Genomic DNA, 12525 nt, shown 5'->3' on the forward strand with positions numbered 1-12525 from the left:
TTAAATTGTTTTTCATGCCATTGCATGCAAGTCTAAACACTGCTTGCCATATGTAGACAAAAGAAAAGAAAAAAAAAAAAAACCAAAAAGAAAAAACCCACAACAAACCAAAACCAATAAAGCACTCAAAGCTGAGCACATCTATTTGAAATAACAGTCTGTGAAAGTGGTAGTCTAAAGAAAGTGAGCTCTTATCAGGGTCTTATGGCTCTAAGCCATACTCTAATGGCATTGTCTGCCTAGAGCTAGAAATCCTTTGGCAATTTCCAGTCTCTCTGGAACTGTCAGTCTGACATGTGTGACAAGGTAATTTGCATAATTTTGCAGTGTTGTTGCATACCACTTGTTTTTTTTAAAGTAATAAGAGACAGTTCATATTCCATAATTTATTTTTTTCCCTGGGAAGGAAAGCAGCCAACTCAGCAAGCAGCCCCTATATATGATGAATGTAGGAGTGCACTGGCAGCCTTCACCCTGCATTATGGAGGCTTGAAACCTGTATTGTTCTAACAGCCTCAGTTTGGGGGCTGGCTCAAAATGCATATGTTGTCCACAAGAAAACTTTTTTATTTGTGCACAAGTTTGAAAGAAAAACAGTGCTCAGGCAAACACAAGATAAGTGAGGTTTGGGATGACAGCCTGCTCTCTTGTTTTGCTTGTGATAGTTTCCAAAAGCATTTCAGTTGGTCTGCTGTGATCACCTCTCCAGTGAGGATAGAAGAGAGCAGCTAAATCACAGCAACTGTACAATGCTCTCAGGAGAAGCAACATACTAAAAGGGAAAGGTCATTCATATCAAGGGGTGTAAATGAGGCCAGGAAGAAAACAGTTATTATGATGAAGCACTAGAGAAATCAAACCTAGTGGAAATATTTGGTATTTGTGCTGACACTTCTTGGTTTTCTTTCAGCTTCAAAAGAAAAAGTCTTACAAAGAAATAATAGCAACCTTGACAGAACAAAAGAGGGAAAATTCTTTAGCTGAAATCAATTTTACATCAAATAATTTAGACAGGGATTTTGAGCAGCCCTTATTTATATCTTGCAGATACTGCAGAACAAACATATAATCACTGAAATGGTTTATCTATAGTTTTCAGGTATTATAGGTGCCTTGAAGTGTGCAGTATAGTTCAACCTAGTTAGCAGAAACCCTTTACAAAGTAATTCTGTTCTGCCACATAACCTCAGCACTGGAGAATACAAGGGACTCCTTCAAAAATTTCATAGGAATGATATTTTCAGAGTCTATCTGTCTGCAAATAATTCAAGCTTCATTTATACTACTGAACTAGAAAATATTTATTAACACATCAGTGAGAGATGTAAGTATGACATAATGAATTGGAAGACATGACAACATTAAACATGCATGCAAGTAATTTTTAGATACTTATGAATAGCTATAGAGCAAATTTAATTTAGAACCTATAGTGCTTTCTTTTACCAGATCCCAGATGAGTGCTTGGAATGAAGTTGGCAGGAAGTAGGAAGAGACTTTTTCAAGAAAACATAGGTATTAGCAAAAATAGTCAGGTAAACGAATTCTTTTCATGGTCAGAATGTCTTTGAAAATTCTTCATGCTGGACTTATTGTGGTGTATTTCTGTGTGCTTTCATTTGAAAAAGAAGTAGAGGAAATTAGATTTTGTCTGCATTGATAGTGTTATGGCAGTACTAATTTCCTCCTTTTTGTTACATTCTAGAGTACACAAATCCACACAGTGTAGAAGAAATTCAGCAGTCATATAATTATCAATTCTAGAAAACTTTCCATGAACATGGTACAGCATGAAAAAATAAAAATTTGCCAACACTTCAGCACATTTCATGGATTATCTTGTCTAAATATAGCCAATTCTCTGACACTACTACTTGCTGTAAATAAGTGCTGAAACTTAATAGTACAAGACTGGATTTATGCTTTTGATATGAATAATGAGCTAAATGCCCTTCTCATCTTCCTTAAAATATTGCATGAAAAAACTGGTCTGTCACAACAGCCTATGCAGGCTTTGCCCTCAATAAAACCCTAGTGCCTGCAGCTCCCCATTCACACCACCTAATTGACTTTATTCCCAGCAGAATACTGATTTCACCACCAGATTGTAAAAGTAACAACCCAAACCTGCTCCGAGTCTTAAATGACACATGTAGAGTTGAATGCTGCCAGTCAAATGATGGGTGTGCATGGAGAAGTTGATTCTCATGGAAGAAGGCAAAGGAGGGGATGATACAGGAAATTTGGGGCTGTGAAGGAGTGCTCTGACATGGCTTCATGTCTTCCTTCTTCCATGGGCTTCAGAAGCCTTGGTAGAATTCTCATCAAGGTCACACAGACAAAACACAAAGTCATTTTAAGTATAGGTATGTTGAGCTTGAAGAATCTGGTACATTACCATGGAAATTCTTTGCAAGTGCTGACTTTCATACCTCTTATCTTTCTGTAGTTGTGTGTGGATCAGAACTCTGAAAATAACAATATAATATGGCAGTGAAAATATTTGTCTTAATTTTGCCTCCAGCATGAAATAAGGACACTATAACATTCTCAGATCTTAACTGTCAGCTCTTGTTTCTTTAATGAGATTTTATAAGTTGTGATGCATTAAAAAAGGAAAAAAAAACCAAAAACAAAAAGCAGAAATAAAACCAAAAGATTAATATATATTATGCTGTTACAGAAATATGAAGACAGAGTAAATATGCTTTAAACAATTTTATCTTAAATGCAGTTTAGAGGTAAGGCAACACATGAAATACACCAAGCATTGCTTCAATCTTAGTATCTATAATTTTAAAATTATTTTACAATGCTATTCTGCATTAATTTCTTTTGTGAACAGATATGTTTCTGCAGTTCTTGAGATTAGCAAATGTAGAGTTGTCAAAGTTTGTACAGCTGACTGTTGTTGAAGTCCTTGACAGCCATTCTAAATAAAAAGCAAACCAGAAGGAGGATCAAGCTTCAGCTTCCTCAAGAACCAAGAATTTCGAGAATTTTTTCCAGTTTTATGGATGTATTAGTACTTAAATATATGCATCCATTGTCTACTTGTCATGTAAGTGCCCAGAGTAGCCAGGACATTTTATTTTTCATAAATAATCATACTTTTAATGTGATCCCTGAGTTTAGGAAGAACCCTCCTTCTTCAAATGTCTCCTTGCTTGCCTCTGTCTCCCTTGAGCTTTAAGACATTACCTAAGCTTACTTCTCTTTGCTTTTCCCTCCTGAAACAAAGATCTTCTGGCATCCCTTCAGCTCCTGCATGCCTGCTGGTATTGCATGAATATCTATGCACTTGGGTTGGGATTAAATTCCTTTTCTGCTTTTCCTGGATGGCACTTGTCCTCAAGAAAATTCCTTCAGCCCTTTCTTTTTGTTTAGGAAACAGATGGCTATTAATTTAAAATAATTGTGTGAATTAGGCAGCTTGTCATAGTCAGTGGAATTTAGGATCAAATTATCCATGGAAATAGCTCTCAGTAGACCTACATTAAGAGGGAATATATCTCTTGGTTTTCAGGTAATGCATTATTTCTGTGAACTTTATAATTAAAGTGTATGAAAACTTGTTACTAAATCACTGCATTGACTAGGTTGCTGTACAAATACTAATGACTCCATCTCTCTTATTTCTTGTAAAAGAGCACTAATGTCTTTTTTTATTGCCATAAAACAGAGGTTCCATGAAACAGTCTGATGGTTATAGACTGTAGGTTAATAAATTTGAGCATACCTAGAGACAATATGTACAGTTTAACATAATATCCATCAGTTTTTTAGCATAAGTTGTATTATCTGTACTTATTGTTTTGGGGGTGTGTTACAGGAAGGCATTAGACAAACTATTGAAGCGACACTCATGAATTTATGAGAAACTTAGCATGACAGATGCAAAGATTTATCTGAAAACTTAATGCTGACTGCAAGCAGTTCGGTCCTTTTTTCTCCCACAAGAACTTGATCTTTCATTTTCAGGAAATGTGGTATTTCTTTTAAACCTGTATTTAATCGAGGAACACAATGTAATTGAAATACAAATTAGAGTTGCTTATTCAGGTACCATTATTTCTGCTGCAGTATGGATTGCTTATGTACCTTTGTGACTGGATTTAAAATCCATATTAATCCAGTTATCCAGAATATGCCCCAAAATAATTTGGTATCTACAGTCTCCTAAGCCAAAGCAAATTGCCACTGAAGTTAGTAAGATTTATGAAGGGAAATGAGTAATGTAGACACAATTGGAAATTACAGCTTAATTGTATTTGCATTTGACATTTTCATTTTTTTCAGGTTTTTAGAATGCTTGCTTTGGTTTTATGTCTTTTTTTTTTTTTTTTTTTTTTTTTAATCCTTCCTTTCCATCACTTGGGACTTGCATGTTTGATTTAAATGTTCTAGGACAAAGAACTATGTTGAAATGTATAGCTGTAAACCAATTTGAGCTTGATGGCATCATATCTTAATTTCTGTGAAGATAATTGCTGACATATTCCTGAATCTATTATTTGTGCTGTGTCATTTTTCTGTAGGTCAGCAAGATGTTGCTTCTGCTACGGTGTGCTTGGAACTGATTTTGAAATGTTGAACCTGGAAGAAGGAAGGAGACTTGGAATGTGCCATTTCATTTTCAGTTTAGACACAAAGTGGAAGATATTTCCTGTATAAATTAATTGAATGTGGAAACCTATTGCAATCATGAAACCCCTTTTCATTCCAAATGCATCCTTTTGTGGAAAGGAGTTCTATGTACAAGTGACCCCTTCTGGAACAGCCCTGGCATGGCACTGCCACACATGCAGTAGCTCTGCCAAATCTGCTACACTTACCCAGTTCCCTTTTGTGCTGTCATGAATAAAAATAGATGACGAAGAACCCTTAGGTATGCTCACAACTGGAATAAAATCAAACTGCTTCACTAAAAGAGATTATCCTGTGCATTAGTCCAAGATAGCTTTTTTCCCACCAACCTATTTCTGTGATACTCATTTCTGGAGTTACCACACAACATCTGCCTTGTGCTGTAGTTGTTTTAGGATTACAGAGCTATAGCTCACTTGGTGACAATGACATATGCAAAATAGGAAATCATAGGAATCAAATAATCAGAGTGAGAGTTTCAGTCCAATGTATTTCTAGTCTAAACATAACATTTGTATTGTCTGTTGCTTGTTTTATTTTATTTGTCATAACAGAATGGAACAATCTAGGAGTTTCACAAACTCTCAATTCAATCTGCCCTTGCTTTTACAAAGATAAGAATGAAGTCTTTCTTTTGCCCTATCTAGTGAAGCTTTAGGACTAAGGTTGTTTTTTACACTAAGAAGGAAAAAACCAAGAAGAAAAAGGTTTTGGTAAACACTGTGTACATAATAATGTGTCAATTATATAGTTCCACTATAACAAAAAATTCTCTCCATGGCAAGTTGTTCTTAGTGATAATAACTCGTGATGCTAATTTGAAACTATAATCTAACATACTTTTCTCACAGGGTATCAAATTACTCTTCTGCATAACTTCTGAAATACCACATCTCCTTGCTGGTTAAGTAAATTATGTTTTTCTTTTGCCTGTTTCTCAGCTAGAGAAATAATTTCTTTTTCATTAGAAATAACTGTAATTTCCAAAGATGTCTCATTCCAGCTTCTTTAAACAGTAAGGCTGAAAGACTGAGGACTTTCAGACCCAGAAAGGATTTCTTAGTGCATGGCTCATGTATTGATAAATGCTACTTAACATTTTTTTCCATTCTGGATACAGTACTGCATCAGTTCTCTATTTTCATGAAATTTCCTGCTTGCTCAATACATGCTTTATTCCTTTTCTCTGCTAAGATATTGACCAGCAATATCTGAGTGATGAGACACTTTTCATCTTTCCTTAAAGCAGGTTATGCTTCTGATGAAAAGAAACCAGCAGTGACCTATAATTGTACTTGTCACAGACACAGAATATATAGAACAAAGATTGTTTAGTCTTTTAATGATTTTTGTACTCAGTCAGGGCTCCCTGGACTTGATGTTGCAGTGAGGTCTTATGACTTTGAAACATGTTTATTCCCACCAGACTGAAATGTCTTGTGGGTAAGCTTGATTGATAATGCTGTTGTTTAGACTGTTGAACTGGTTTCATCCTAATTAATTTTAATTATTGTGCTGATGCTTTTCTGTCTCCTGGGTGTCATATTAAAGCATGTGATGACTGTACAATCCTTTTTACTTTTGAGGTACAGTCTTGGAAGTCAGCTTTATGAAACCCATTAAGAAATTTCTGTAAATATACAGCAAACAGTGATGGTTTGGGTTATAGAAACTGTCTCACTAGAAAAAAATATTTCATGATTATTCTTACTGGTTTTTTAAAAGATCAATTTACAGCTAAAAGGATACATTACAGATTTATTTGTGTGAAACTGAAATTGAACTCAATTTAGGTTTAAAATTTCTATCTGTAAGAAGTCAATTAAGTAACCTGAAAAACATTTTTCAATGTCACTATTTGAATAAGTATAGAAACAATGAGAAAGCTGTCACAAAAAAAAAAAAAAAAAAAAAAAAACACCAAAAAAAAAAAAGACCCAAAACAATCCAAACCAAACCAAAAAGAAAAAAAATATCAAAATCAAATCTTGAATGAAGTGGACCTTGTTCTATTAAGTTTAGTTTAATAGCCACTGACTGAGTGACTCAACATCTTTTCCAGGTAGATGACTAATAGGAAATCCTGTTTTATCCAGCAGAATCAGTAACAACTCTCTTTTATTTCAAAAATGAGACATCAGATTCATAGATCCTTTTGAAACATTAGAAAGGGGAAAACTGACCTCATAGGGGTGTTTGTTTGCAATTTTAATCTTACAGAATGTCTCATTTATATTGATGTTCATTACTTTTGCTTTCTTCTGAACCTTGACATTTCCATTGTTTCATGATAGTAAATTTAGATGTTTGATGCTGCTACAGATGATCTAATATAGCAACTGAATGCCTTTTTATAATTCAAAATGCCTTGATAAATGCCACACGTATAAAATGAAATAAAAAGCAAAAAAAAAAAACAAAAAAAAACAGATGAAGAAGTAATAGCTAAACCTTGGTAGAAATGTGTTAACAATTTTCTAAAGATTTTGCAAGCAAATTTTAATTCTTAAAAAGTATGGAAAGTCAAAAATTTATGCAAATATTTTAACTCTGAGAGTGGCTAGATGATCAGAAGCCCCACCTAGGGCAGGTGTGGGGGAAAACAGGTGGTCTCAGGAGCAGATAATCCTCATTGCCCTAATAAATATCATTGCCCTAATAAACATCATTGCCCTGGCAAACATCATTACCATGACCATATGTGGTCATGTCCCTATAGTCCTTGGATTTTAGGGAAGCTGAGTCCATGGGTGGTAGCTATATCTTTATTTTCCTCTTTCTTTTTCTCTCTCTTTTCCTCCTTTACTTTTCCTAATTTTCCTTTCCTGAAATTTGGGCAATTTGAGATGTATGCATAGAGTTTGCTAAATACTTTATTTTGAATGAATGTTGCTTTAAATTTCGCCAAATTCCTGATCTTCTAAAATTTGCCAGTCAAATTCAGTTTTAATCTTGAGGAAACTAGTTTTTGGGTACTCCATCGCACCATCTCAGGGAAAAGTTGTAACTTTAGCCCCTTTTAGCTAGACTTGTCAAGCGAGTACGGGGACTTTACAAATGTTTTGGATAAATAGTAAAATAATTTCACTGTAGGAGAAAACATGCACCTCTGATCAGGACACTGATCAGGACCAGCTTGCAGACTCACCCACCTTAACAATAGTTTTCGTTTGCATCAACACCATTCTTGCTTTCTACTCAGAGGTTATATCACACAACAGACACTATTGAGGTAGAATTTTTAGTCTAGAAATTAATTTGGGCAGTCTCTTGTGAACAGGCATATGGAGTCTATTATGGATGATTTTGGAGTCTGAGTTTGGAGTAGCTGAAAACCATTTTTGTGGGGCAATAAGGGAATTGTGACTACATTAAAATTCCTGTAAACTGTGAAATATACTTGGGGAGGTTTGGGTGCTTGAGAAAACCTTTTTGCTTTGAGGAAATGGGGGTGTCTGTTTTGGAATGGAAATATGGACAGAGATATTTAATAGTATAAGAGATGAAGAGAATTCTGTCTTTCAGCAGCTTGCCTTTAAAAGTGGTACCCCAAGTGTGAAACATAATCCATAGCACAGCTCTAGAAGGACTGTGGAAATGAGAGGAAATTCATGGTTTTGTAGGTTTGGGCGGATGCAGACTGTGAAGGTGAAGACCCCCTTAAGCCTAAACTGAAAAAGGAATTTTTCTCTCTAGAGTGAACTGAAATGATTATTTAAGTAGATAACTGACTGAAGTGTTTTCTGTATGTTGTTGTTAAGAAATGTGGAATGAAGGAAGGGGGAGGAGGGAACAATTTAGGAATCTTACTCTGAATTTTTTGTGTTATTAATAAATTTCTTCTCATACCCTTTTAAATTTTAAGACTGCATTGTCTCTCCTCCTAAATCCTATCTGTAAAAGAAATTATAAAATTGGCAAACCCGTCACACCGTGACAGATTGGTATCACGTTTCAAAGTGGATACAAAGATTATAAATATATGGATTATGATCCTAAGTCTTATTTCAGTCTTCAGCAATGTGCATCTGAGGGTCTGCCTGAGTTAGAAGCTGCTTTTGAATACCCTCACTAGATTTGCCTTCCACAATTTTGGCTGGTTTCCAGCTGAACCACGTAAAGTTGGAATATTCACCACCACCTGCAACAAGGAGATCCACAGTTTGCTTGCCTGTTATATGAGGAATCTCCTCTTTTCTTGAAACTGCATGTATGTAAGCTTCTTTGGATGCCTTCTAACTCATGTCTTCAATCAGCCACTGATCAAATACCCTCTCTTTGCCCTTGCCTGTGACTCATCTTTGGTGGGTGTCATATTATATGTCTCATGTAGCCTCTCCCTACATGTGAAACCTAATCTGTTTACTCATTCCTTCCATGGAGATTGACCTATAGCCAGTCTTACTACCCTTCTCCACAGCTTTCCTGGTTTTAGTAAGTACTTTTCTGAGATATGTTCAACAGGATCCTTTCTACACAATATCCACATTTTGGACCCACATAATAGGAATCAGAAAGGTAAAAGTGAGAAAACTCTTGGGTTGATATAAAGACATTTTAGTAATGGAAACAAAAAACATAGTCATAAATTGTGATGGAAAAGAAAGCAAAGAGAAATCAAACAACAAGAAAGGGAAATTATGCTTTTAAAAGTAATTGCTCACAACTAAATAACCAATGCCCAGCCAGTCTCCCAGCAGCAGCCCCCATGGACAAAGCCTTCTCCCCTCTGTACATACTGAGCATGATGCCATATGTTATGGGTATTCCTTAGGTCAGTTGACATCAGCTGTCCTGTCTGTATCCTCTCCCAACTCCATTTATAGTCCCAGCCTCTCTCTGCTGGGGTGGGGTAAGAAGCAGAACAGACCTAGACTCTGAATAAATGCTGCTCAGCAGTAATGAAAAATCCCTGTGTTACCAATACTTCCAGCACAAATCCAGAACACAGCCCCATCCCAGCTACTGTGAAGAGAAATAATTCTACTCACACAAAATAAAACCATCACAAGAGGGTTGTGAAAAATGAGAATCATGATTTCAACTAGCTGGACAGAAATCAGGAAAACATTTCTAAAATTGGGCAATTTTAGTCTGCAAAGAGTCAAGGAGCACTAAGGTACCTTACAGGAGTAAAGCTGAAGTATATCTCCAGAGAGAAGTGCAAAATAAACTCATTCCTTCCATAATGTGCTACTAAACCTTTTGTGTATTTGTAGTCTACTTTCCTGTAGGTATTAACAAAGTCAATAAAAATTTTGTGGCATCATTGTATATGTCTGTAAAAGTCAATGCCACTGTGTTTGACCGACTCTTGTTTCACAACAACGTTCCTGCTCTGAAATCTGTTCTTGTGTTCTTTGAAATGCAGTTGCACAAGCCTCACAGTGTCTCAAGCTGCAATTTTGTAATGAAACCATCTTAATGAACATGCAAGAAAAGTTGATAGTCTACAACAAGGCTTAGAGAAAGCATTTGTTTTCTTGCCTTGCAAATTATGTACTCTGGTTTCGTTACTAAAGACAAGCATTTGTAAGTTCCATTGCTGAAATTTAGATGACTATTTACTGCAAAAAATCCCCAATTTTATCTTTTTGTGTTGGTACCAAACTATTTTTGCATTGAGAATGGACTTACCATGTCTCCTTAAAATCACCCCATGCTTTACTATGTGCCATAGTTTTTTAGTTTTCTTTTGATTCTATATATCCTCTTTATTATGATGAGTACATTATTATTCTGGAAGGGAACTTGCTATTTGTACCATCACCCTTTCTGATAGTAATTCACTTTCTCTTAAAGGTCTCATTTCCATCTGCAAGTGCTCTCATCAGTGACAATTGTCTGACTCCTGGCTGTCACACGAAAAAGTAAAATAAAGCACATAGTTATAATGATAGCAAAGCAATTAATGACAATTTCCAAATAAAAAGCCTGCAGAGTATGATGAGAAAATGGACACCACATTTTTAGCTAACATTTCTGCTAAAAGAATGATGATAGCAGATGGGCTTATGGAACAAAATTTAGCAATTTTCTTGACAACAGCTGAGGACAGATCAGATTGTCACATCCAGAAAGAATCAGAGTCTTTTTTAGATTATTGAGTGATGCCAAATTTAAACCACATTGTATCAGATTTCTTCATGGCTTTGTGATAAATGGAGAACTCTGACAGAAGCAGAAGGGCTAGATCATTCTCATAAAGCTGCAAGACCATGTTTAGCAAAACAAGCAATCTCAAAAGGCTGAAAATTATGTTGAGCTGCCCAAATGGATCATTTAAAACCTTTTTGCATGGATTTACTGGTATGAAATATGCTTTGTAATCCATCACACTGGTATGAAAGACTTGTTGTTGAGTTACTGAATAATTAGTCTGAAAGCAAATCTATGAACAAAGTCAAGTCTAGTAGTTGCTAAACAGCATATCCCATAATAGTTTTAATGACCATAGTTTTCTTTGGTAAATTAGTATACTTTGTCTTCCTCCTTAGATGCTTTCATCCTTTTTTTCTGGTCCTCAGTGTCAAGGATTTCTCAGGATCAGCTTATAGTGGAAGCGGAGTTTAGATTCAAATTCAAGAATATGTAATTATCAGTAACCTCCCAAATCTGCTTGCTTTTTTTCAGTTTTCACATTTTCTGAAGAGTTAAAAATAAAACTTTCCCTACTTTTAGCATTTTTTATTTGCACATTGAAAGTGAAAATGAGTGTAAAAATGTAGATGAAAGGCATATTATGCTTCGACTTTATGTGAAACAGCACAATTTCAGTGAGTTGTAATAATGTTATTCTATTAATAATCTCTTTTTCACAGAAAAATACCTTTTATTCTGGAAATGTTTCAAGTATCTAGCTAATACAACCCTTGGTGCTTAATTAAATCTGATTGTATCACAGATCAGCAGCCAAGAACTGCAAAACCTATCAAGGTAAACAAAGCAGCATAGTACTTAATATTTTCTCTAATCTAGAAATAGAACAGGCTATCTCAAAAAATGCCTCGACAGTATGTACCACATTTTTTCCACTTCTAATTAATATTTGGCCAAACTTGTGCTATATTTTGTTTGTATTGTATCACCTGCAGTTTTTCCAGCAAAGGTGGAAGGCTGATTTAATATGTATTATGTGAAAGAAGTCATTTTTGAAGGCAAAGAAGTTCACATGTCAGCTATGATAAGAAGTATTGAACAGTCCCTTAAGGAACTATGTTTCAATTGCTTCTGCATCAGTGTTCTGAGATAATTTTGAATAACCAGTGTTCCTAATGTTGGAAATAGCACCTTGTCCTGAGCATAAATTCTTAGAATTCATGTGCAGTTGTGGTTTAGGAATTAATTTACTAAATACTGTTCATAATTTGGGAGGTATAAAATGTGCTAACAAATCAATTAAAATGTAAAACTTCTAGTGAAAACAGGCAAATGTGCAATACAACCATTTAGATTACATTAAATTCTTAGTAATCTTCACTTTTAAATTTTAAAATTCACAGAAAAATCCTTATATTTTTCTTTAAATTGACATTAAACACATAGTAAATAGCCCATGTTAAGATGCTATTTCTTTCTCTATCACAGCTTTCAAGGTAATTTAATAACCAAAAGTTGCCAATACTCCAATACTATTTTCTTTTCCTTTTTAAACCGTTTCAACATTCTCTACACTTTCCTAACACCTAAATATCCTAGCTAAAAGGAAAATCTAATGGCATCGTAAATAGGTTTTGCATTTCAGAAGAACCATGCTTCTTACTATAAACCTATTGAAATTTTTTGTTTGTAATAAATAAAGACAAAAATTCCAGTGTTTGTGTATTTTTTAGAAAAGTATTTATTAAAAAAACCCACAAAAACAAAACAAAACAAAAG

The sequence above is a fragment of the Erithacus rubecula genome (assembly GCF_903797595.1).
Source record: "Erithacus rubecula genome assembly, chromosome: 5".
Taxonomy (NCBI): Eukaryota; Metazoa; Chordata; class Aves; order Passeriformes; family Muscicapidae; genus Erithacus; species Erithacus rubecula.